At 43.4% G+C, this 27,891-nt stretch overlaps 1 protein-coding gene across 1 annotated transcript in view; it reads left to right on the top strand.

Moving 5' to 3' along the window:
- Window positions 1-27,891, top strand: part of LOC135944600 (Krueppel-like factor 6) — a 249,643-nt gene that overhangs the window by 44,044 nt on the left and 177,708 nt on the right. The gene's annotated exons all lie outside the window — the stretch shown is intronic.

The following is a 27,891-nucleotide window of genomic DNA, read 5'->3' as shown; positions in this document are numbered from 1 at the left end:
GTCTTGAAATTTGATTCCCTTTCGGCAAATACTTGCGCGAATCGTGCGACAGGAAATTGGGGGAAAATGCTAACGGTATTTGCACGGAACCCCTGCACATTTAATTTTATGCAATCTCTCGACATCTGAAACGAGCCGGTTGCCTACCTAAACCTCCCTTCCTGCGGTGCAAAATGAAAAAAGGATCGAAGTGGCGGAGATTTTTTTTATTTTTCTCACTGTCAGCAAAGAGAGCACTAAATTGCATTTGCAGTCAATTCTGCGGTATTGACATATTTTCGCGGGCAAAGCACTGCTGACGAGGCTACAATAAGTGGCTGAAACAGTCGCTAAACAGTTTGGTAGCATGTGAGCTAATTGTTATTTTCATATTTTAACTTTTATCAGCCCATGGTTGCTATAAATCCACACAGATTAGAGTCATTGGATTAATTATCATTGCAAAGGAGCAGAATTTTCTCTTTGCTGTAGGTGCAATTGCGATCTAATACCGCACCACGCTGAGAGCACAATACAATAATAGTCGCCAGCGTCAATTTATGGTTATGATTGTGGTGAGTGAGCATATCAAAAGCTGGATTAATCAGGCCAGCAGTGCTCTCGTCTGCGCCGGGCTCGAGTGTAATTTGATCATATGACACATAGCGTGTGGACGGCAATGCACGATTCCAGCTAAGTAAGAATGGCAATGCGAAAAGTCGGGCCGAGAGTCGGACTCTGAAAGGAGGCCGCAACAATGGCGAGATGTTCTTCTTCCAACTCACTATGACAGATAACTTTCTTGGCTTTGGGACAAGCTTATAAAAAAATAGACGCTTTGTACGAAAACACAAGCGAACAGAAAAAATTACCGAATTCTTCCCTCTTTATACATTTTAAATAAATGGAAAATCTGGTTTTTAAAAAACAGTACTTTGAATATTTATCGGTTATAGGACGTTTTCTCCACTTGATATAAAAGTTATCCCATCCCTGCTTTATAAGAGAAACACAGTCGGCAAAAAGCCGTGTAAACCCAATCTCATTTTTTAATTTAAAATCAAAATGTATTTTAAATTTAAATTGCTTTTTCATGAATTTGGAAAGTTAAATCTATTGATTTGCATACATTTTTACTTTAACCAATATCCCCAATATCTAATGGAATTTACAAATATTATTCTACGTCTTTACAGCAAATTAAGCGTTGAAATTAAAAAAATATGTATATGGATACGAACCAAAGGGAACGTCAAGCCTAAAAATATCACCTCATCGGAAGATCAATGGTTTTTATTTCCGCCGGTTGGCCTTGAACGCACAGTTTGGACACTTGGGCTCAACCCTATCCTTCCTCCTTTTTTGGCGAGCAGCGCAAGTGAATCTCATAAACACGTAGCGCTTTTTTTCGCGTCCAATGGAGTGAGTTATAATAGAAGTCCTCGCGCGCAGATTTACTATTTACCTATCAGTGGCGGCAGTGGTACGAAGCGCACAGGTGCGACTCAGCATGTTGTTGGATTTGCTTGCCGAGCACGCCAGCCAACAAATAAGCGCCGCTCGACGCGTCACCAACACAGCTAGCCGCTGCTGATAATGGAAAACACATACAACAGCGCGCGCACACACACACACTCGAATGTATTTTTTGGCTCACTCACCTTCGCGCCGCTCTAACAACCCGAATAATAAATATCGCATTGTTGTTGGCTGCTTTCTTGCTCGTTGTACAGTATTTTTATGCCAGCCCATAAATATGAAATGCTTGACATCTATGGCGCTCTTACACTTGCTCTTACATCTTGATAACAACGAGAGCGGCAATAGTGTGTAGTGTAGTGCTTCAGGGAAATGTGTATCGCGGCTCTGAATTGAAAATTGCACGAGCTGGCTGCGGAAATTTGCACCCCGCTGCAAAAATTCCAATTTATGAGTTTCTCTTTCTCTGCGCGGCGCACTTGGACGGCCATCAAGTATTATGTTGCTAAGTGTGCTGTTTTTATCGTCGCGGCTTGCATCGTTGTACCTGTAAATGGGTTCAACTGCGCTAGGGTACTTTTGGATTATGGATCGCTTTTCTGACAAGGCGCCATTTAGAGAAAAGTAAGTTAATGGGTCTGCATTTTGCCGATTATTGCTCCTTTGTTGCGAGAAAACATAATCTGAAACGATGGCAGTTTGGCAAAAAGGTTTACGGCTCTGCTGAACTGTATAATTAAAATCAAATCCAGGATTTTTGCATTCTCTTTGATTACGATAGCATTATTTGATATTCGTGCACTTCGAGAGAGTCTGGAGCGCAAATCGCATTTGCCGTTGTTGTCTTCCCCTCGAAATGTAGAGTACACGTAGGGAGAATATCAAAAATTCGCATTATTGAGTTGCCGGCTGCGAAGAAATGGAGTTGTTCGTCTGCATGAGGGTCCATATAGGCGAACAGCAACACGTACGTCTCGTCGCGCGCGAATCACCAATTCAATGCGAAGAAAGAGTCCCGGTGCAGATGCAGAGAGACGGCAGGAAGAGCTGAATTTCGCGCTCCCGTCGCAATTTGACTGGGTGATTGCATTATTGGGGGCTTGTTTATCCAGCAGCAGCCTCCCGAGTTCGCGTCTCGAGTTTATTTGGCGTATATTTTCGGAGGAACAAGCTCCGGCATACACATTTACGAGGCGAACGAGAGAGAGAAGCGAACGAGCGAGCGAAAAGGAGCTTCGGAAACAATTTACGCGGCTGCTTTTTCTCTCTCTCGGCTGCTGCTTTATCACTTTTTTATTTAACTCTTTCTCTCCCGGGCAATATCTTAGTCTGTGTCTCTCTCAGCCCTTTCTCGCACTGCTTACCAAGTCAGTTGATTCCCATTTCCGGCAAGAAGCGCGCGCGCCTCGTGTCCATTCCAGCCTCATAATTCTTGGCCCTGTCACTCCAATTCCTTCTTTATTGGCCCATTAAAATAGCTGCTGTCCGCCCATAAATACGAATAAACGAAAGTCGAGCGAAATGAATCGCCGTTTAATTGTCAGGAATGCTGTCCGAAACTCAATAGCAGCCCGCTCGCCCCCTGCGCGAGGGTGAAAAATCACTTTATGAAAAAGCGACATGCTATCTGATTTCCATCCGGCGCGGCGTTAACCCTTTCCAAATTCACCGCGACCCTCCTCGCATGCATGTTCGGCAGTGACTTTTCACTCGAATCCCACGCTAATAAGTGCACACGCTAGGGAAGTGGAAAAAATTTATCACCATTAATAAAGTTTAAATAAAAAGATCTGAAAAAATGATAAAATCAGGCAATCAGTTATAAACTGTCAGCCATTTTTCAAAATTCAATCAGATATTTAGGGGTTGTTTGCTTGAAAATCATTTGATCTGCTATGTGTATGAATTAAAAAATAAAAATAAACTTTAAGACACAGGACTAATTTCTTCTCATCATGTCGAAAGGCCTAGAACGCTAATACCGACTATTTCTCACATCCCTAGTGCACGCATATCGCATAAATTTGAAAAGGCCGGCGTGCGGGGGTGTTGGTGGTCGATTATCATAAATTATTTGATCAGAATAAATTCCCGACTGGCGCTGCCGTTGTGTGTATAATACGCGCGGCGAGCTGTGTGGCAAGGATTAAAAGCTTTTATTTCCCCCACACTTAAGGCGGAATGACACTTCTTCCTCTTTCGATCCAACCCTTAAAAGCTTTACTTCTTCTTGAAAAGAAACGCGCCGTGCTTTCTCCTTCATCGCCGCGCCGTTAAGCAGCGCGGCCGCGGCAGCCTTTTTGATTTATAAATAACTACACGGAACATGACTTGTGTCCCTATAATCGGGAAGCAACGCTGATAATAGCAACTGAATCGAGCGTGATAAGGCTTTTAAAATATTTTCGCTGCTGAATGAATAAATAAATTCACAAAACACCATGTTGCTGATTATATTTATAAATAAAGCGCGCCGCCAGATTAATCACTCTCGCCAGACTCTCTCTCTCTCTCTCACTCGCGCGCGCCGCACGCAACATTTCCAGCCGACGCAAATATTATGGATGCATGCACATGCTGCAAAATAAGCTCTCCACCTACGAGCTCTCGACCATGATGATTAAGCCGTTTAATTTATATCACCAACGAAACACTTTCTGCCAAATTGAAAGAGGAAAACGCCAACGCTTTTCAAAGCAGCCCAACAGTCGAGGTGCAAATTGGAGCTGAAATTTAATAACGTGTTTGCTTGTTTTTGTTAGTTCGACCGGCCGCGCACAAATTGTAAATAAACAATTGCTCCGTGATGAACATTTCATTTTTTTTTAAATGAATTCTGTTTCAATTGGCGATTGAAAGTAAAAATAATTTTGACTAGCTGTTTTCAGTTGTAATAAAAAAGTATTTAAAAAATCACATTCAGATTGAAGTGTCCAGCATTTTTAAACACATAGCCGTCTCATATTTGTGCAAGGAAAACCAATTGACTTGTAAATACATTGGATTCTCCTCGGGAATAATATTCCTCCCTATCCGATAATACTCTGAAGCTTCACAAGAGGATCAAGATGAGATATATACTATTTGTTTTTGTAAGGCTTTGGGGAGGCGTAATTATATTTTCATCTGTGCGGCTGACTCTCCCCTTGGAGGTTCTCCATCGTATTGGTGCATTTTCTTGAAACAATGACTGCTTTACTTCTCTGCTCACGATCATTTTTCACTTTTGTTTTTTGCAAGATGTATACACACACAAAAAAACATTCCCGAGGGACTTTTCTCGTTCCCCGCGCGTTATTGAAAGAATAACGTCCCAAAACGTGGCACGAAAATCGAGCAAGCGAGCTAGCAAGGGCCGAAAAGGGCGCGCGCACAGTGAAATGTAATCAATGGGCCGTTCCCGACTGCAGCTTTATGAAAACTTTTTTAATATATCCATTCTTGCAACCGAAAAATTTATGGTTTGGCATGGAGACGCACACGACGCGAAAACAGCTTAATATGTGATTTCACTTCTCTCCGCTGACGATAAAGAAGTTCTCATGAATCAAAATGTCACAGTTATCTTTTCTCGAGCCAATATTTAATTCAAATCAATGCTAAACAATTTTACGTTTCATCACATCACTGTCATTTTCTAGAAATTCATTTATACTGTAAGCAGTATTTTTCACTCCACCTGTGTCTGTCTTGTCCCCTGCTAAATTTCTTCCTGTTTCCATCGCAACCGCAAATTTAATTAGCCGTGCTTTAGTATGCCCATGTAATTTGACGACTGATTGGTTATTTCCTCTGTGTTTTAGGTAAGAGTCGGCCGGCGTTTGTCTCCCCCGCTGTCGGCTCCTTAAGAGCGACCGTTCTTCCGTGTTTTAAGAAACAATTAAGACAAGAGCGTGCGGTATGTTATTATACACCATGGAAATTGACTTTCTTGTCTCTTTATTCGGGCGGCGCGCGGTGCCTTGCTGGAGCTCTTAATTAACTTTTCTGAATGGAAAAGGATGAAGAGAGTTGACAGCATCACCGCCGTCGCCGCAGCCGCCAACTTTTTAATACATAATTTCGCCTCGCTCGTCCTCGCTCTCGCGCTCATTCATTTATTTTTATAAAAGCAGCAGGTTGGACAAATTAAAATAACAAAGTCGCGCGCGTTGTTTTGAAAAGGGAGCGGCTCTCATTATTATTTTTCGGCAGAGGGACTAAAATTTTCCCCGCTCTTCTCGGTGAATTAAACTCGCCTGCAAAGTTTGACAAATTATGCGAGCCCCTGTTCAAATTCGGTTTTTCGGTGGCTCACTTATGCAAAAGCTTCGGTCGACTGGTAGAGCGAGCAGCGCTGAAAGAATAGGCCCTTGGAATAATACATCTTTGCGCCGATTGTTGTATTGACGTGATTTATCTCGCACCGAGTATGACGCCTGCAGTCGTGAATTCGACTTTGCAAAAGCAATTACCCCAAGGCAGACGCCTAATAAATTGCCCAACCCGTGCGCATTTATCAAGCCTTAATATAAATATTTCTCTCACTCTCCGCGCGGAGTCTCTCTCGCGAGATCGAGAGAAAAACCTTTTACCTACCTGTTAGACTTTTTTTCCACTCGCCAAAGCATAAATGTATTTTCGCGCGAATTTGCCAAGCATTTCTCTCTTTCTCTCTCTCTCTCTCTCTCTCCCTCCTTCCCAGTTTTTGCCGCAGCTATTCGTTATGCCGATCGCGTCATTCGAGCAGCACCTTTAGAAGGTGACGTAATGCAATTTCCAGTTGGTGGGAAGAAGCGGCGTTTTGCTGCTTTTAGCCTCGATCGCCGGCTCCGCAGTGAGTGTGTCACGTGTCCTTGCGCAGGTATTAGCAGCCGCCAGAGGAAATTGTTGCTAGCCACTTGCCCTCGGACAGTTGCAAAAGTAATTAAACCGACTTGCCGAGTGACGACGGAGCGCTCAAGTTTCGAGTGGAAAACTCGCATGCTCTGATTTCCAAACAAACAAAAAAACTTATTGCTTGAAACCCCCACCGTGGAAAGATCAGAAAAATTTTGAACAATTTTGTAAACCAATCGAATTGGATGCTTTTGGTCGCCTCAAAGTGATGTGACGATTTCAAAAAGACAGTGCCGTACCCAGTGGTTTCCTTAGTTAAAATTCCGGCCGCGTAACGTAGTTTATTTTCTGCACCGCCCATTCGGTAATCATTCGTGAAAAGAAGTCAGTAATAACGAAAATCTTTGCAAGAAACATCAGTCTGCCTTTCGTCTCCCTCCTCGCGTTCTTTTATTTTTTATGCGCTTCCTCCACACTGCTTTGCATATGAAAACAAAGAATTTATTTGTTTTGAGGCAGGCGGAGCAGCAGCAAAAAAGTTGGCAGAAGAAAGTTCAGCGTAGCAATTTGTGCGCGCAGCAAAAACGCCGGCAATTGATGGAAGTCGGCGCAGTACGCACGCATTTATACATATTTTCATCTTCGGCACAAAGCGGGGGGAGAACTCGAGTGTACCGAAATACATGCAGATATAACCCTCCACAAATATTTCCAGTCCAATTTCGATCAAGCTCTTTTTTGTGTTTCGGGGCCGACTTTGCATACGTACAGCTGTTTAGCCGCTGATTGTGCCTGAGCGGTTGAATTTTCGCTCAAACCGCGCGCACATCAGTCAAGTGGGAAAAAAAGCTCGTGACGAAAGCTGGCAACCAGCAGCAACTCATGCCCCTGAAAAACCTACCGACCGACCAAATGATTTTCGCAAAAAATACAGCACGCGCGCGCGTCGGATCCTGCAGACGATTATTCATTTTCAACGCGCGATTTGCGAAAACCGCCGGTAGATTCCTGCGCCGCCAGCAGACGCTTTTGCCCTTTTCCGTTTGCCATTCAGCTATTTTGACAGCTGACGAAAATGTGGTTGGGACGCAAAAAAGCTGCATAGCACGTTGGGGCATAGTATGAATTTTAGATTTAAACTTAGTTTTATTGCATCTTGTAAAAAATGAGTGGATTAGGTGTCTATATAGGCATGTGCAAAAAATAGATGAAAAATAGCTGCGCTGGTAGATAATAATGGTCATTGCTAGCAGGCATCTTGTAAATTACGCCGCGGCTGCTCGTCATTTCCTCGTTGGGTTGGGGCAGGTCCAGATTAGAGTTTATTTCTCTCGCATAGCTAGGGCTGCTCGCCGGGTCTGCCTACCTTCTATTTACTACCGAATAACGAGACGAGAGCGATAATGCAGCATCCCGCTCAAACACAGTGTGTGTGTGTGTACCTACGTGCTGTTGTAGTCGCCGCTCATGAATTCATACTTGAGCAGACTGCTGACCTTGAGGCAACCTTGTTTGGCAATGTGCTGTGTTGTGCATTATATGGACACACAGCAGTGCGCCTCTCTTATTTGGAATCTGGCTGTTGCCGCTGCCGCCTTTTCTCTCTCTCTCTCTCTCTCTCTCTCTCTCTCTCTCTCTCTCTCTCTCTCTCTCTCTTACTCTTCCAGGCACTATATCGGCGCGCAGACGATAATTCGTCGCTAATGATACGCTGGCCGCTTGTTGTGCAACGCCAGGAATTCCGCGGAATCATTTCGGCTTCTTTTTTTAGCTCGCTGCTCCCTGCACGTCTTTCACAATTAAATTGTAATTTATCTTTTCTTTCAATTATTTTTTTATTGCCTGGGCTTATGATTTAATTTTAATAGTTGCAGCACTGCGTCGAGCAGGTTATAATTAATGGGGTGCTGTGATGAATTGTGCAATTTTTCATTGGATGATTTAGAACTTGTTTTCGCTCACTTGGAGATGCAATTTGTACACATTTACTCGCTACATTTGCTTTGAGATCGGACTTTTTCGTATTAATCACAAACTCGGGAAAACATTAACTGCAGTTAAACATAGATTTACAACAGCCAATCATTCAGCATAATTTGTCAAAATAAATATGCCTCGTATGGATTGCTGAATCATCAACGCTCGTGATTTACTCGAATCCCACGTCCGCCGGGCCGGATGGCTATAATGAAGTCAGCAGCTCTCGCCAGCCGGGATGGAACAATTAAAACAAAGGCGAGAGTGCCGCCGCCCCTAATTAAATAATTTACCATAGCGGCCCACTGCGACCGCCACATTTAAAGGCGGCGAAAAACACGTGCGCACGAATTTTGTGCCGAATTCGCTAGACTCGCGGCGGCATTGTGCAGCACGACAGACGCGAATGAGGCCCGGCTGCATAAATACAGGGTGTGTGTGTGTGGCAAGCGGCCATAGCAGCGTATTGTTGGCGCATTTGCATGCATAATTCAGGTGCAGAGTGTAACCACAGTGTGCTCATTCAGGCACCCCATGTGCCCCGCACGTAATATATTATTAGTCGTGTGTGTGTGTTCCTACCTGCCGGCCCCGCGCGCAATAATAATAACACAACAATAAATACACTCAGCATAGAGCGGCGGCGGTGTATGCACGTGAATTGCGCCAACCGCCACCCTCTCGACGCCACCCCTTTGCAGTGTGCAAACAGAGTAATGCAATTGCGTGTGTGTACGCTGTGCACGCGCCCCCCACCCCCTGGTGCACGCCGTGCATGTACGTGTATATATTGTATTATTATTAATAATTATCGTCGCGGACGGCCTGACTGCTCGTTGGCACGCGAGCGCACTTTAGCGTGGAAAATGTCTGGTGCCGCCGGCTGCAGGCCCCTTTTTTGCGACCGAATTCAAAATTTCGTCAGAGTAGTGTGTGGTTTGCAGATACGGAGAGTGCTGAAAAACAGCTTGCGTGAGCTGAGAGGGTGAATTTTTAATTTGGCAAGAGTACGCTATTTGGGGGGGGGGGGGGGGGAGTTCAGTGTGTGAAAAGCCGTAATTATAATGTTATGAAATATAATTAAAAACAAAAAATGACAAATGGATTTACTAATAGGGAGAAAGATTTTTATTCAAGAAATTAAAAAATATTAATAGCCTGTAAAGGTCCACTTTTGAGATCAGGTAACTTTTAAAGTTTATCTGGAGGTGAGCCAACTGCTTGTTAAAATGCATTATTGCCAGTGCGGCCATTGACTCCCAACAAGCAATCCCAGACTTCAAAGTTCCGACTTTGGTGTACCTAAAATTGAACATGAACTGCACCCTGATTAAAAAAAACTCAATGCTTGTTAAGGTGCCTCGAGACATGTTTGTACATTTTTAAGGGACCACAAGGGCAGTGTATTACCAAATTGGGGGAAAAAACTCACTGCATTTACGCTTTTACGCAGGAGCCAAAAGGTACGTCCTATTAATGGAGGGAAGTCATGTAAACATTTAAGTGCCATAAATTCAACGCCTTTTGACTTTAATCCCGTCACGTGACCACAAATCAAAATTGTGCTCGGCTTCATAATAGTCCCTGATCGCGAGGCGGACCGGAAAGCTTAACAAACCGCCTTTTAAATAATAATAAGAACATGACAGAAACACGGTCTAACGATAAATGAGCCTGTTTGCAGGATTAAAAGAAACCGTAGCAGCGGCGTACACACACACAAGCACAGTCAAGCGGGAAAGCACCATTATTTAGCCGGGAATGAATCACGGACCGACATGCAACACATTCGTAATAGCCTTTGGAGGAAAAAACAATTATTCAAAATTCCTAGTCGCGCAGACCGGCGGGCGCACGTGCTGGCCGCGTCTCGGTTTCTGCCCTTTTGTTTTTCGTGAAACTTGATACACACATTCGCTCGCTCGTCGCAGGCAGCGCAGCACGCGCGGCGGTGATATTGTACGAAATTTCATGTCGAGGTGCGGACATAAATTTCAGGCTCGCCGTCGTAAATGTCAGCGGGCGAAATCTTTATATGCGCGGACGGCGGCTGCTGCTGCTTTATGATAAATTCGGAGCATTTGGCAAATTGGCTGCCAGTAATAGTTTCATACATTTGACGTTCCGCCTGTTGAGCTTCGGGTGTGTATCCGTATAGTTGCTGATGTCGGCTTGTTCCAAGAGAAAATTTATCCGGCGCGTGGGCTGCGTTCCGTTCCGCCACGATAATAATAATAATTAATAAGCCATATTTCCCGGGAAATAATATCGAGCTGGAGCTGCAGCCAACCTTCAAAGAGTCGGGTTATTGGAGCTCCTCATCCCGTTTGTGTATATGATAAATCATTCGGTTTATGGTGTCATCCAGAGCGGTTTATCTGCACAAATTACGAAATTCCTGAGCAGTGAGAGCAACTTGAAAGTGATCACACTGTCAATTTCGGTCACATATAATATTGTTTCATATCTGCTAAACCTAACCCTCTGAAACCAATGATGCAAGCGTAAAATCGTTTGTTTGTGGATGAGGGTTGTAGATAGGAATGTCACATGTGCTTAATTAGATTTTCTGGATTGGAAAAAGCACGATTCTAACCACAGCATTCCTCAATTTGGGTTTCAGTTTTAAGACTTGAACTTTGTAGGTCTAGCCAATTTTTTAGACTTGTGTCTGGATTGGTCAAGTTTTCAACAAATCCTCTCAGGAGCTTTCAAATTTTTACATATTCTTTTGTTAAACCATGTCTAAATATATAAATTCTCTGTCCACTGACTCTGCTATCGTTGAACCGCAATTTAATATTTAATACCAAACATTAAGCGGAGTCAGTGATTAAATCCATGAAATTTGGAAAGTTGCTCCTTAATTGCGTACTTTATTGTAGCGTGACATCAATCTAATTCAGCGAAATTTCAAGGAAGGACAAACAATTTCGCTGAAATGATATCTTGCTGCACTTAGCCACAGCTAGCTTAAATTTTTTAATTCTAAATCGCAAAAAGGACTGGATCCAGTATTTAAAATTGCCATTTTTGTCCGCATCATGAACCAAAATATTTATTTTCGCAACCTCGAGTAAGATGTGACAGAATGGCCAAGGAATGTTCAGAGTGAACTTCCAAAAAAGGCTGATGAGTTGGTTTCGTCAGTCGAAAAATTAATTCCGGCCGACCATATGGGATGCAATCACCAAAAGCATCGGCGTCGACTCGTTGCCAACTCGAAGCAATGCCTGGAAGTACATACGTGACGGCGGTTTTCGATATTGGAAAACGTCAAGCCGCGTACATAATATTCTTGAGAGACGAGTGACTGGCTGGCTGCTCCCCGTGCTCAGTCCCGAAAGCACCATAAATCAAGCCACTGCTGCGCGTGGTCAATCCATTAAAACACACCGCTGCAACGTCCATTGAGACTTATTGCCTTCGCGGCGTCCAATTAAAATAAAACATGTAATTACGGAGACACAAATTGACGACGATCTATCGGACGTTGAATTATTGCGAGCGGAACTGCAGTCAGGAGTATATCTTTCTTTCATTCCTCCTTGTCCAATGCATGCGGATAAAAAGGTTGGCTGGCTGGCGCCGAGGGAGTAATATTCTTGCGAGTCCCGCAGACGCCCACCGTCATGAGAGTATAATAATCAGCATTGTTCTCGGCACAATTGCACACACACGAAAGTGCATTGCAGTCACGCGAGCCACCCTGCCTAAATTCACTCTGGCCTATTTTATTGCCCCGTTCGCCGCGGCTGACGTCACCGCACCAGGCCGCCGCCACCGCCGCACAATGAGAGTAATCGCTCTTGAGATGCTTCTGCTGTTGAATTGTCTTTTGTTGCACACACGGGGTATAATATGTGCGTGGTATGCGTAGTTGCCTCACAGGCTGCAGATCGAGTTTCTGTCTTTTTATGATTGAGAATGTCGTCATTGCGAGCGTAACACTAGCACTGCTAATTGATTCAAACTTGAAACATTTATCCTCGCGGATGCTTTTCATGTGAGCGTTTAACTTGTGTGACTCTATGATTGGGCCATCGCTCTGCACTTGAGCAAAACGCCTCGGTCTTTGATCTCTACAATGAGGGTAGAACGAAGTTATGAGCTTGTAAACACATCTATCGCATTCTTCATTATGAGTAGATAGTTTGAAGTCCTTGATGTTTTATTATGCCAAGCAGACATTAAAGAAAGTTTCATTATTAAAATCTGGATGAAATTTCTCCCGTTTGAGTGCATACATCTCTGAGCTTTATTCTAGAAGAACAGTGTAATGTTAATTATTTGCAAAGCATTTATAATTTTATCGTATTATTTAAATATAAAACAAGCCTGGAAGGTTGTTGGGTCCAATTTCACTAAACTGAAAAGAATTGCTGAGGGAAAATAAGTAATTGTGATTTATAACTTTTTTAAATAAACGTATAACATCATAGCTGATAACACTACTTGCCAGTGCATGCAAACAAAATGATGTGGAAATTACATGCGCGCAACCTGCACCATAAACTCCAATCGCAACGGACAAAAACGCGCAGATTCTCGATCTAGTTGTGTGCGACAAAGCGTCTGCAGCAGCGCACAGGCGGCATTAGCACTGGGAATAATGGCAGTGCGCACTTTTTGCAGTATTAAAGTGCATGATTTCCACCTGAGTAATCATAGAGAATAGCGCCGGTGCTGTGTTTGTCGTTGGTTTTCAGTGCAGTGAATGTTTGGCATGCTGCATTCTACCGTCTGCATGTATTAGCTAGATGAAGATCCTTGAAGGAGCCGGCTGCCAAACAATGCAAATGATGAGACACAATGCAGCTCAAGATGATTATTGCCCGCCAGAGAGCGAGTGCAGTCGTATTTGCAGAGACGGAGGACGAATGCCGTGCGCGCGCGAAACCTGCACACAGATGCAAACACATTCTATACAGAGAGCGAATGATACCGCCGCAACCAGCTGAATGCACCGCCAGACACAAGTATGCATCTCACCGCCAAGAAAGCTAATGAAAAATCGATGCGAATGGGAAATGTGAGGATGCCGTGTGAATTTTTCTTCTTTCTTTTGCTCGAGTATCAATGCAAACAGTCGGGAGCCTCTCTGAAAAAGTAGCCGTTTTTTAGTATGTATTTTTACTTGGCTTTTTGAGTAAAAAGGCTCCCGTTAATTGGATAGAAAACAAGTGCCTCTTTCGGACGATGAAAAATCTGGCGCTGGCGAAAAAAGCGCCGGCTGCGTTTTTGTATCAACAGATTTCCAGCAGCGGCGGCGGCAACTTTGTTATTGCAGAGAGCGAAACCAAAAAAGCTGCTGCCCATTCCAGTGGCTTTAGATCTCCTTTCCGCCAGACGACGCATCAAAAAGTTTGTATTGCCAAGAAGGCTGTGAAGTTTGATTGTCCAGAAGGGGCTCAAATTAGGCGGTTCTTTGCCCCTAGAAGTTGAAAAAGGAAGAAGTAACGCTGGAAAGAAAGTTGCGCGTCACGGGATTGGCAGCTAGTTAAACCTAGAGGCACAAGTTTAATCACCTTTAAAGGACTCAGTAGCTAAATTAATTAAAAATTCCAGAACATGTGCTAATTTGATAACTAGGTTAACTGACTCTTAAATTTGTTTTGAGTTTGCTGTCCCCGGTTGCAGTTGTCATTAGCAGAATGGCCACAGGATGCAGCACATTTTATTCCTTTAGATTTTGATAAACGTTTGTTCGTGCTGCTGCGCCAACTTAGCGGGGATCTATTATTTATTACAGCGAGCAGACCGCTTCTTGCGCTGCAATTGGTTTGGAAAAACCTTGATTTGTACTTAAAGCGACGGGCTGGAAATTGTGTCGCTCGTTTACAAAGCCCTCCATCATTCTGTCAGCTTGCTTTAAAATTGGTACCGCGAATTACATTCAGCGTATTCGTCACTGGCAGTTTTTGTCTCGGAATGCAGTGCAATAAAGCGTTATGTTCAGCCTGCAACGAGCGGACGTGAGACTATACGGATTGGCCAATATCTGCGGTGACGAGAGCATTAGTCAGAGCTCCGTGTGCCCTCTGCTAACACATTACAATAAATAATGGAGAATAGTAGCGCGTGATTCAGTCTCAGTTCGCCGCTGATAACATCTTTCAGAGCTTCTGTGTTTGCTGAGTGAATGCACGTGTAAAACGGAGCAGGTTTTATAATGAAAGAAATAGAGGCATGTGGCAAAAAAATTTTGAGATTAAAAAAGATATTCAGTCTCCCTTGAGGAGACGAGGAAACGCCGTTCTGCGTGGGCGGAAAAGTAATAAATGCCGGTAAAAGTTGAACTTTACGAGCTGCGAGAGAATTCATTTACGAGAGATGTGTGCAAACTGGCTCTTTCTCACTTTTTCCTCCAGAGCTGGTGCAAGAGAAAGAGAGGAAAATCTGAAAGGGAGCTAGTCGAACAGTGCGGCGTCCTGTTGTGGTCTTCTTTTGTGCGTGTGGAATTATTTAGGCGGCCCAGAACGATATATAGTGCGTGCGCGTGTAACCATAGTAACTGGCTGGATATCGCGTCCTCGCTGCAGAATTCCAGCATCATCATCCACTGCAGCAGACCCGCTCTCTGGCAACTTGTAAACTTTGACAAGCGGCCAATTTTGCGCAAATCAACAAGATGGAGAGGCATCCGCACGCTCAACTGCCTGCCTGCGATCTTTAATTTAGCAGAATAGGGAAAAGTGGGCGATTTCCCGGCGATAAATCAGCAGAAGGCACACAGAGAGCGAGCGACCCGCTCATAAAACTTTCCCAGCAGCGCACAGATCGGAAAACAAAGAAGAAAAGGAGAATTAAAAAAATATATATAGAAGGTAAAGATTCGCCCTGAATACATCTGCAAACTTTTTCTCTGCCATTCTTCAGCCTGCTAATGCCAAAAAGTCGTTCTCTTGAAATATGATTCATTTAATTCGCCAGCCGTTTATCTTCCTTTGTTGTGCCCCTTACATGGAACATAAGAAAGGCTGCATTTTATTTCAAAGGGCTTCTGTCATTTGTACAAGTCAACGTTAAAATGCTTATTATTTTAATACTAATCTAATTTCTCAATGAGGATTTCCATGATGATCTCACCCAAACAAACTTACTCACTTGAATGGCAGCAATAATAACTCTGCCTTGGAGATAACGATGAAATTAGAAGTGGATTCATATCGCGTCTGGGTTGCAACATCAATTGGCTCGAGGATAGTCTGCTGCTTTTTATTATTTCATACCGACTCTCCGCCAGCTCGGTATCAAATTGTGATGGAAAACTTGCTGATATATAACTCTGGCTCGGCTGCTGCTCCTTATCCTTAGCCGTTCTCTGCGCGCTGCTCCCTTTTTACCTCCAATATTATCGGCCAAGTTGCAAGATAAAGTTATGACTGCATGTTGTATGAGAAGACTGCTACTGCTGAGACTGCAGGAAAAAATTAACCTTTAGCGAACGCGACGGGGCGGAGAGATAATTGTTCCTGCGCACTTGCGCAACGCGAACTCTTTCAAGGATGCAGATGAGCCCGGTTGTGGCACATAATGAAAAATAATCGCATGCAAACACATGAAGAGAGCATGCGAACCGTGTGTGAGAAATTAAGAAAAAAGGAAATGCGCTCGCTCAGCCTCATTGTTGAATCATGTGAGGCAGTCCTTGGCACACACACACTGCGTTTCTCGTTCTCGCGACTCATTGTGCCGCGCTTGCAATTTGTCATTTTTAATGAGACGCCCCGACGACGCAATTTTTATGCAATTACCAGCCTGGCTTGAGTGGCTCTCGGCCGAAGCGGAAAATTGGCTGTCCGCTGTAGATTTAGAATATTCCGCTTCACACCTTTTAGCGGCGATTAATCTGAAGGAAACGAATTTATTCTCATACTCACTTCCAGTTGAATATGCGGTGGAAAAGTGAGAGAATGTTCGAGTTGCGTTGGGATTAAAATGGAATTACCAGGCTTGTCCGCTTTTACCCCGGAAAGGAAAATCACAATGCATGCATATGTATGGTTTGCGAAATTGGCTTCCAATTCCATAATAGTATCGCAACTTTATCTAATTTTAGATTCAAAGTAAATTTAGCTTCCTATTAAAATCTCTGCCTGGCTCGTCGCTAGTCTTCAATGGCAGCAACAGTTTATTCAATTCTGGCAATGAGCTCCTCTCAATAGTAAAAGTAATAATGATGCAGCCATTAATCAATGAACATTTCTATAGACGAGTTTAGTGCATTGGAACGTTTAACGAGCAAGCTAGTGGCGCTTATCGGCCACACCGCGACCAATCTCAATTGCCAGCCATTACAATCTTTAAGTGTATTTTAAGCGAATTCTGATGGGAAAGTGAAGTTTAAGAGGTTTTAACCCGCGCACAGTAATAAGCAAGATAAGATACAAACACACACACGTTGCGTGTGTTGCACACAAAAGCGACGCGCCAGCTTTGTTTGCCCACGCATGCACACATACAAAACGGGGAGAGAGAGATATGAAGAATTTGTGCAAACTTTGATTCACCTCTAACGCCTTGCGGAAAGTCATTCACGTTTTCATCGCTCTTTAACTCAGTTCGCTTGGGGAAGGTCATCGCGGAGAAGCAGACATAAAAATTGCACACAGCAGTTTTCACTCGAGCGTTTCCTCATATAGTGTTTCATAACAAAGCGAGAGAAGAGCAGGACGTGCTGAGTGAGTCACATTAACCAGCAGCAGCAACATCGTCACATGACTAACACATGCTCTTTAATGGGATGATGGCTGGCCGCAAAGTTGATGCTATATTGCAACCATGTATTGGTCCATTATTGCTTCTCTGACAAAAGAACTAGCAATCGGTATATTACCCGGCAAATTTGCCGAACGAATTAATATAAATTTGGGCATTTGATTGTAATTTAAAGAAAAATTGAAATTTTTGCAACTGTGGCATCTAAAAATTTGTGAAACTAATAGCTCATGAGATTAATTATTTCAACCTTCACACCTGCAAACTTATTAATTAAAGGACTTAAGTAATAAATATCAGCAATATACACTATATATATATTAAATTAAATTTATTTTAGCTTTTTATTGTGAAGTACACTTTTTGGCAGTTTTCCAGAAGATAATGTATTTTCCTAATTTTCATTTAGAATTAAATTGAGTTCAATGCAACCAAAGTCCTTAGCGCATCCAATTCAATGTCTTGAAGGTCGAGCGATCTGTGCCGCAGTCTTTAGGAGGGAGGGTGGCTCTGCGCCGGTGTCGGCAGTCATCGCGTTAGACTCGCCCTCATAATTAACCGCTCACGTTGCCTCTTGTAATTAGAGGCGCCTTTAAACGCGTCCAAACAAGAGCCAGGTGGTCGGGTCTGACTCACTCTTTATGGCGAAAAAACTAGAAGCACAGGGCACGTGCCTTGTTCCTGCCCGAAATTCGATGAGACCCGCTAATTTGTCCGCTCTGCAACCGGCAAGACACATCTGCCGCGCACATTGCAGCCGAATGCACGCGAGAAAGTTTTCACATACATGCAGACACTCAAGTGCATTCCATTATGCACGTCCACTCTTGTGTTTAACAGTTAACAGTCGTTAACACTTCAAGTGTGGCACTCTTCTGTACTCGTCTAAACAACATGGGATCATTATTTTTTGTGCTTGTTTTAGGAAGTTTCCCTCTGGTCGGAAATTCCAGCAACAGAGACGGGAATTACCAGCCTGTTTGCATATCAATTTTTTCAGTAGGAATGAGAAAGGATAATATTCCACCCTCGACTGCATCGTGGCCCCCAGGACTGTAGGGAACACGTAAAAAGCACGGCGAAATTGTCCAAATTAAGCTGTCACAAAAGCAGCCCTCGTGATTGATCCCTGTAATCAAGTAGTCAAGAGCCATTTAAAGGGATCGCCCACCGCGCGCCGGCGGTCGATTGTGGCGGCGGCGGCGTCGTCGCTGCCGGGCGTGCAGTATTCACAAATGCGAGATATTATTGTGAATGCGTTATGCGTGTTTGTGTTTTGTGCCTGCAAGGGTTTCTCGCGGCGCCACAAAAAGCTCTTGACACTTATAAGCAGCATCTTGTGTGCACGAGAGAGAGAGAGAGAGAGAGAGAGAGAGAGAGAGAGAGAGAGAGAGAGAGAGAGAGAGACGCTCTTTTTACAGCGTTTCTCTCGGCGCTGCTGGAGCACAGGAGCAGAAAATGTCTTTTCGCCCTGTGGGTACCGAAATGAAGGGGCTGGAATGCTTTTTCGTGCCCCTGATAAGGTGCCGTATGACTGAGTGAGTGATGTCACACTTCCTCGCACAGTCGGACGACGAGAGATTTTCCTCGGCGCCCAGATATGATGACACGGGAATAAATAACGACTCACTCCCTCTGCACGCCGACGGAGCAAGATAATTCTCCGCCCACCTTATTTTGCAATAAGCTGTTTATCTGGAGCTGCTGGAAAAAAGTCAATCAAGCCGCCGCTTCCACCGAGAGGCACATTTTTCTTATTCCACTCGACTTATCAGATTCAACCTTTCCACCCTTTTCTTTGAGAGCTTTGTTGCGTCAGCTTTGAATATTTTCGACCGACCTTTGTCGTTTCGCTTTTTATCGACGCAATGCTGGATTTGTGGCTTTTTCGAAAGGTACAGGCTCAATTCCAGAATAGATATCCGACCTTTTTCGGATATTCTTCTTGCCTGTTCCTTTTAAAAACGTATATTAAATTTGTAATGCCCAGAAATCCCGTTCTTAAGCAACTCCAAATTAATTCACGAGCTTAGAGGGAATTTTGATCTTAAATAATTATTTTAGCAGCAATAGGATGCATTTAAACAGCAAACTAAAACAAAAATAAAAACCGTCTGCTCGTCTTCCTCCATTTCCTCATTAAAAAAGAGATAAGTTTTTTACTTGTGCTCGCGCGCACAGCGTAATTCACGGAGGAAATATCCGAGATATTAATTAAAACGACGGGAACGAAATGAATTCTTCGCCTCATTTAGTATTAGGGCAAAAAAACTTGCGCGCACCGAAGAAATTTCCGAGCATTTTTTCACTGCCTGCAAGCTAACTTTGCTCGGCGGCGCAGAGGAAAGCGGCTGGTAGACCAGCCCGCCAGACTCGCGGCACACTTTAACCTGCTGCGAACTTTTAAGCAGCGAGATAATTAACAAGACCTCCAGCACGAATGTATTAAACACATAAAAGCGGCGGCGGCGGCAGGGGCAGACTCGCTTTTTCATACACTTTCGCTGGGGAAAGAAATTTTTACGACTTCACCGGCGCTCGGCAATCTCACCACCCATTCGGAGAATAAGAAATCCGCACGCAGCCGATGGAAGCGAGTGTGCGTATAAAAAATAACGTGACGTCAAGCAGAAGTCTTGCTCTCGCGCGGATGGCCGGTCGGCACGCGCCGCGTCTCCGTCACCGCCGGGGCTAAATTTGCGTGGGCGGGCCCGCTCCATCACCAACATCACTTCCTTCCGGTGTATCAAAACAATCGCCTGTCTGCCGTCGTTCGCACCCTCCTCGACAACAAGCAGCAGCGGCGGCGGCAGCCGTCCCGAAATAGCAGCTTGAAATTTTTGGTCGCGCCCCATTTGTCAGGCGCGTTAGCACTCACCGTCTCATTAACTTAATTTTCGATCGCCTCTGCGTCCGAATCAGACGGCCGCCGAGAATCTGGATTTTCGATCGGATAATTAGACGCCCGCTCGTGCTCGGGGGCGCAGATGCTCCACTGATTGGAACAGTGTGTGTTTACTCTGCGGAAAAATAGCTTTGTCACTTCAAGCAGCCGTCGCGATGCGTCTACTCAAGGCTATAAATAGTGGTCTGAAAAATCAGTTGATTGCTGTTGAGTGACAAAGGGGGAGCTAGCATCATTTGTGGACACAATTGTCTTCCATAAATGTGTCACACTTTAGATTTCTCCTCTTGTTAAAATTCTTTCATCACTGGAATTGTAATCCCGAAAAAAGGAAAAATTTCAAAAACGGGGCTCGTGTATTTATAATATTTTTAATATTTCCCGAAAGAATACTAAAGGAGAAATATTGAGAGTAACAACTTTCATAATATGTGTGGTTATTTCCCTTTTAAGTTGATGAAAAGTTACAAAGCCCAAGGGAAAACTTCAGCTATTTTTAATTCTAAAAACGACCCATTGATAGTATTTTCTCATAAAAACCAAACCTAAAATAAATTGGACCAAAACAAATTTCCATAATATATTTATACATTTATAATTTAATGTAAATCGGTGGAATTTTTTAATAAAATAATTTCGTTCAATTTTTTTAACCATGCCTAGCTAAATATACGATTCTAATGAGATCGCTATATCTGGAAACGTAGAATCCTGATAGTTTCCTTGTTAGTGGTGAAAATTAAGGATTCAATGAACCGCCGATGGGCGTCTGGAGGCTCTGTCTTACATGATATCGATCTCAAATTGCCTTATCCAGCGTCTCTCGTCGCGCATTTAGGAAACTTTGCTGTGCTAATCAAAGTTGTAAACACAGCAAGTCACTCACTGCGCGCAGCGTTCGAGAGAGCGTGTTGAATCAAAATCAATTAACAGGCGCCTCGCGTTGATGTTTTCATTAAAAAGTCGCGGGCGCGCGGTGCGCGCGCGATAAGACTGCAGAGAATCTTTCATCCGCCTGCCGCGCGCGCGACAGACTCTTATTATTTCCTATCGCCGCAGACGCAATTTAATGCATCGCATCGAAGCATACTAAACTTACTTGCTCTCTCGGTACGATGAAGAGTGATTAAGCACACACACAATGTATGTGTGCGGGGAACGAACACACTCTGTGCGATGCTGCGGGCGGTTTAATTACAAACTGCAGGCGACAACTCAGAAATTGCGCGTCTTGATTGTCACGCTAGTGTGCTGCTTGCTAATTTCGCGCGCGCAGATCACAACGGTCTTCCGCTTAGCAGGCTAATTGAAGTCGAAACTTTAGCCAATTGAATTAAGTTCACTTGTGCTGCATGCTTCTGCGAAAAACGGGCGCTAATGAAATTTATTTTTCCTGCTGCGCGACGCACGCAATTTACGATTCGCGCCGCGCTGCTTTGTATGAGTGTGTATTGCTCGTCGTCGGTTTTGAGCAAATTTAATTAAAGTATGCAAACTCCATTACTTGATTAAACGTGCACACGATGCATAGAAAGAGCTCTGGCGCAGAAAATCAAGCAGATCATGTTTCTTGTTTACTGAATTACACTAAGCGGCACTTTAAGTGCCTTTTAATTAGCGAAACTGCATACACAGCGAGCGCTAGAGCCACCGGCACTCTGGGAAATTGAGTCTCTCAAGTTTTAAGCCGACGCAGTGTGCAAAGTGAGCGTTTTTGCGGTGCCTTGTCTAGCCAATACACACAATTTATCTTTGAAATGGATTTTAATTGAGCTTAAAATATTTTATAGACAGTATAAAATTAATTAAAACTCGACTATTCAAATAAAATCGGTCGAGGGGTGTGAACGCCAAGGTAAATTAAAACATTATCCCTCTGGCACTCGGGTGGTGGTGAGTGGATGACTTGGTGGGTAATTAAAAAGCATGTCTGGGGTTGGCGAAAATTGCAATACAAAATACAAACCATTGTTAGATACGCTTTGTTACTTGTTTCTCCACCGTTTTTGGAAATATTTCAACACTGGCCGTAACTTATTGTTAGTTGAAAAATGTATAATTTTAAACGTCTTCATTCATCTTTACCACTAAATGCTGGGAAATTTAGCTTCATTTTCCCAAAAATTGAATTCATATTGATTAATTGTGAGAATTAACAATAGTTAAAACATTTCCAACTAACTTCTAAACACCGCTCTTTCCTGCAAATATCGCAGATTCACGAGCTGCATAATCGATGAGCGTGCAGAGCAATGTTTGCGCAGGATTCTGCTCAATTGTCGTTTATCCTCATAGGTTGTCACCAGCAAACCCGACGACGTATATTTATTTTCGGAATTGCCGTGCTGCGAATGTATGTATGTATTCCACCTTGGCTTACGTACGTGCGTATAAGCAGCCAACTTCTTGAAGAGACATTATGGAGTGGCACACTGCTTCACAATAAAACGCCGAGAGAAATAACATCTCTTAGCAAGTCACTTGCAGGGCGAATTCATCTCTCCGCCCAAATCCCGGCGAATAAAAATGTTTGCGCGCGCGTTGTGTACCTCAAGGTGCTGTTTGCAAATACATTATCGAGATCTGCGCGCCATTTATTCTGGCAAAGAGGAAGAAATAAGACACTGTAGATGGCCCTCCATTTTTGAAAAATACATCTACACACTCACCGTTATTCTCGACTTCGCGCCAGGCAAGCAGCCAGCCAGGCGAATCCATCCACTCTTTTCCATCTCGAGAGTTTTTTTATACTCTCTGTGATAATAAGTGTCGCCAGGGCCGTGCAATATATTAAAAATTTAGTTTGAAATTCAGATTAGATTCTTTTATAAACAATAAAATCTTTAAGAACCTCCAAATCCAATTTTTCACCAACGTTTTGAGCCTTGTTTCTCATTTTCATACACAACTCATAACTGATTTGACCTTAAAAAGAGGCTGCCTGCTGCTTTTCGCATCCCCCGCACGTAATATCATATTTGCAGACTTGGTCGGCCAAGCGGAAAATATTAGTTGTGCGCGCAGAAAAAAGGGAAATGTAAATATATTTATTTTCTGAGAAAGCTGAGGGCGAGGAGTGCAGCAGGCGTCTTTCTCCGTTATCATGCTGATGACGATGGGGAGCAAAACAAAAGAAGGCCCTCAGATGGATGCGAATAGAGAAAGGGGCGTTTTGTTTGATCAAAGTTGGTAATTAACCGGGGAAAATAATAATAGTATAATGCCGTGCGGTCGGTCTCTCTCTACCCTTATTCTTTCAATCGTCAGCGGAGCACAATTGCAGAGATCAGACACAAAAGAAAACAGTATCCTCGCGTTTTTATGTCTAGATTCTTTCCATTTCCCGAGTTGGTATTTATAAATAAAATGCCACAGAAAACTGCCATTTGTTGAGCCTTTTAAAATAAAAAGGAAATTTTTCAAAAGCTCGTCAACTCGGGAAAATATGCAAAAAAGAACTACGTGAGATTTTCTCTTACGCAAATAAATAAGCAATGCAGAATTTTTCTCTTATTATTGTACGATGTTTTAGGTGACATAAAAAAGTAAAAATGTCCGGTGCGTGGCTTAAACAAGTTTCAGGGTAGTTTGGAGGATGTGCTCAGCTCACAATCAGGCCTCTCAATTTAGAACCGAGTTGAAATTTGCAGACGGACAAACAAACGCAGCGGCGACCGCACACACGCTCATGCAAATCAGAATTGCACCATTTCGCCGATGTTTGCGAGCGCGGAGCCAGGCTGCTGAAATAGAGTTGAAATGTGCAACTAAACACTTGGCTCGTTGATGGTGCATAATATGCGAAATGTTTGCACATTAAGCCAACACACAGAGCGAGAGAGCGCGCTGATAAAGTGGCGGAATGGGTGGTCCGTGTGCGGTGCGCGCTGTTTTCAGCCGTTATCAGAGCCAGAGCCGAAAGGCCAGCTACCTCCAACAAATAACTGTCTCTATGATGTCATTGGCGGTGCACCAGACGGCTTTATCTCCATTATGCAGCCCCTCACAATCGTGAAATTAGCCGAGGCAAAGTTTCCGCGCTCAAATTAGATCCGAGAGCATATCAAAGGACCCGACTGTGGAAACATTTGCACTCTGCATATGTTTGTGATGAGTTCGTTTTGCGGTGTTCAACAGCTTTTAAATAGACGCTGCGTCCGTTTAACTCTTAAGTATAGTTCTCTTTCCTAATGCACGTACATTACACGCCGGAGTTTTCTGACTCTTGTTTTTATGTTGGATGAAGAAAATTGTTTCACTCTCGAACTAAGTTATTTAAAAAAAATTCTTCTAACTATTTGTAAATTTACAGTTCTCTCTCTTCATTTTTTATGATAAATCGATAGTAATATTTTAAATGGGAAATTTAGTCGGCTCTTTTTGTCTAAAAAATTGGTATTGTGACCTTAAAATTTTTTATTTGTACAGTTTTTGTAATTAATTAAAATTATTTCTATTTTGTTACTAATTTAGTCATTTTTATTCTTCAGCAGTAAAAAATTCGGAGGATGCATTTTATTGGCACTTATTTCATTTCTTAATACAGCTAAAATCATCACACGAATTAACTGCTTTTCGTACCATTTGAAATTCAACTAAAATTGTTAACTCTTCATCAGAAGTATTAAATTTATTTATGGAAGCATTAATTTTAATGGCGCCTGAAGATTTAAAACAATTAATAAAAAATACATGTCAATTTTTTACAGCCAAATGTGCATTATTTCTTGGTCTTGATTGCCAAATTAGTTTAAAAACAACTTTTTTATTTCAGAATTCCATGATTTTTTAAGATTTGTCTGCTGTCATTTACAGAGCTTGGAAAGTGAATAAAATTCCCGAATCCAACAATAACCCTCAGGCACTGTTCACCTTTCTGGTACTACGATTCTATGGCATTGTTATTGCCGCTTCTATTTATTTACTTTCGTCGTCGGGATGATTGCGGAAAATCCCAACTTTCATTTAAGCGACCTCTGCGCAAGAAGTGTGATTTACTTAATGGTCAATCCCTGTCTGTTCCAGGTATGTGGCTCTTAACTGACCCCAAACAAAAACAGCCCTTTCGCCGCGCGCGCGCGTGTCCCGCCGCCGGCAGCAGTTGCTTCAATCGTATATACGTGAGTAAAAAAGCAGCCTCCTCAGCAGCTAATTTTATTTCTGCACACTCTCTAGAGCGCCATCACATTTATAAAAGTAGCGCCATTGCATCAGAAAAAGGAGGAGCAGAGAGCCGGAAAAGCACCTAGCGCGATTCATTTTGCAGCTGAAAAAAAGAAGGCATTAAATTTTATATCAGCGCGCTGCAGTTCATTAGGCGTGTCGGAGAAAAAATGACGACTCATTACGGATAAATGTATTAATATCTCTCTTGGGCGGAAAATAAATAAATACACACAGAGCGTGGCAGTGCACTCTTGGCGGCGGCGGCGGCGGCCATGCAAGCTGCCCTTTTTATGGCCACACATCCGACTATATTTTCCGCTGCAGCTTTTTCTGGGACGATACTCGGCCGTCGCGTCGTAATTTGATCCGCAGCAACAAAAATAATTTAATGTGAGAGCGGGTCAAAACTTTTTCTATAACCACACTAGCGTGATGGTGTGTTTTATATTATTATGCCAGTGCTGAGCGCCGCCACACACACACACTTTGTGCCAGAGAGTGCTGAACAAAAAAGGTTCTTCACTTGGCACCAAATAGGCCGTGTGCTCTCCGGCTTTTTATTCAGTCCGCCTTCTGGAATTTGCATAATCATATGAGTGCTTGAGTTTTTGCTTTTATCTACGAAAACACACATTTATGCTATTTGAAAGATTTTCTCGGCACTTATCATTTGTTTTTATATACTTGGGTTGAGATATTGTTTCCGCTCATCCATTTATGGAGTGTCGGATGTCAAATAAAATACGATTAAATTTGTTAATCTGGTGAAAGCAAATAAATGTTAGAGCGAGTGAAAGTATCCCATTATCATGTTTCAAGCCAAAATTCGAATTGAGATTACCAGGAAAGCAAAATCGTTTTTTGCTTTTTCCAAGCTTGATCATGGTTCCTCGTTTTCCTCGTATATAAAATTGTTTAATTAATTTAACCCGACTTTTATTAGCATCAACAATTCAGTCATCTGTGAAAGTGTGTCTAAAGAGAGAGATAAAAGTGGCACGTTCATTAAGGCAGCGCGTCTCCTGGCCTCGTGAATGAAATATAGTCTGGCGATCCCTTTTGCACACGCCGACGTGCTCGTCGCCGGGCGCTGCTTTGAACATAGTTTTAATGGCTAGTTAAGAAGAGCTGCACTGTATGCCCGTGGAAAAAGAGCAAATTAGCAATTAGCGAGGCAGCAGCTCAATAATAATGATGGTGCACCCAGACACTGCGGGCGTAACTCTTTTTCCCTGGCGTTTCTCCAGCCGCAGATATGTAATTTGCATGAAGAAGTACACTCGGCTCCTTATTATGAGAAGCCCGAACGTTTTCATACTCGACGCGCGCGCGCACCTCGAATAATTTATCACCAGACGGAGAAAATTAAAGGCATTTTTCACAATAAGCAGCATAGCAGCAGTCGCGGAAAACGCGCGCGCGGGGGAGATTGTTATTCGGCGCCATTTTTCCAGATTTTCAATTACACCGTCTTGACACAAAGGTAGTGTGCTTTCGCGGGGGAATTTTTGACGTTTTAAGCTTAACATATTGGCACGGCCCTTTTTTCGGGGGATTTCGAGTGCTTCTCTCTTTGAGAATTATTATCATGCGCCGGTCTACCGACACGCGCGAACGTCTTGAAACTAAGTCCGCTGGAGAGGACGATCTCACGAGCGTGAAAAATAGCCTGTGTCGAGAATTATATTTATTTGGCCAATGCATTACCGCTCTGTTTGTACGCGAATTTAAAGATTTCCAGATAGACAAAAAATTCGTCGCAACCGTATTTTACGTCTGAGGGATTAGAAAAAGTTATTCCTCACAACTCGTAAATCCCCGAATGCGCGCGGTGTATTCGGTTTCCTGTTGCACCTCACAGGCCGTGAAAAGTTTCAATTTTGTATATTTACGCAGCGTGCACATACATCATTTGATTAAATCGAGTAGGAGGCAACGCTGGGCGGTATTAAGGAAATAAATCCTGCTTAGGAGCGAGGGTTAAGCAGCATGCATGTGTGCCGTCATCATGGGGGTGGCTATTTATAGGAGGCTCCAGTGACATTGCCTTGTTATTGCACACGCGGCTGCAGCAGAGGGAAAAGGGGATAATATGCTGTCTGCACCGCACGCGCGATGGCAAAAACACGTGTATACGCATTTCAGAAGGCAGCAGGACGTTGAAAAATGGCATATTGAGTTGCGAGAGACATCCCTTTGAGTTTGCCGTCTCCCATCACTGTCTACCCCCGCGGAAAAGAAAGCAAAACAACGAGAAATTTGAAATTCTCAATAAGGCCGGGTTTTGCAATATACTCTGAAATCAAATATACATCTATCCCGCCGCGTTAAACGACAATGTCATGTGCCAAGCCTAACTGAACATTGTGTACACACGCGTGAATTCCCCAGACGTTATACCTTCGACAAAAGTTCCGCCTGCTTTCTCGAGTCCGCCGTAGAACGAGCCCCCCGATTGCGCACATAGGTGCCGTAGGGTGGTGCGGCGGCGGCGGCGGCGGCGGCGGCAGCAGCAGCAGCAGCAGTACACAACCAACACACAGGAGGCATGTCATCGACTGCAAAGGGCACATGTGCACTCGGGAGATAAGCAAAGGAAAACAGCCATCGGCGTTATGTGCCGTGCATTCTCTTCTCTGCGCTGTGATACATGGCTTATGGAAAAATTTCCCCATATGCATGCACTCACATATATATGCGCTGCGCATTCATTAATTTTAATCAGACGTGTCAGCAGCGCGCGTTTGGTAATTCCTCATGCACAGAGACCAGTCGATTTCAACACAGCGAGCATGAATCATTCGAAACAAGGTGTACTAGCACGTAAAAATAAACTTGGCATGCCT

Source organism: Cloeon dipterum, chromosome 4 (genome assembly GCF_949628265.1).
Source record: "Cloeon dipterum chromosome 4, ieCloDipt1.1, whole genome shotgun sequence".
Classification (NCBI taxonomy): Eukaryota; Metazoa; Arthropoda; class Insecta; order Ephemeroptera; family Baetidae; genus Cloeon; species Cloeon dipterum.
The sequence above is the reverse complement of the archived record's forward strand: the minus strand, read 5'-3'. Positions and strand labels throughout refer to the sequence as shown.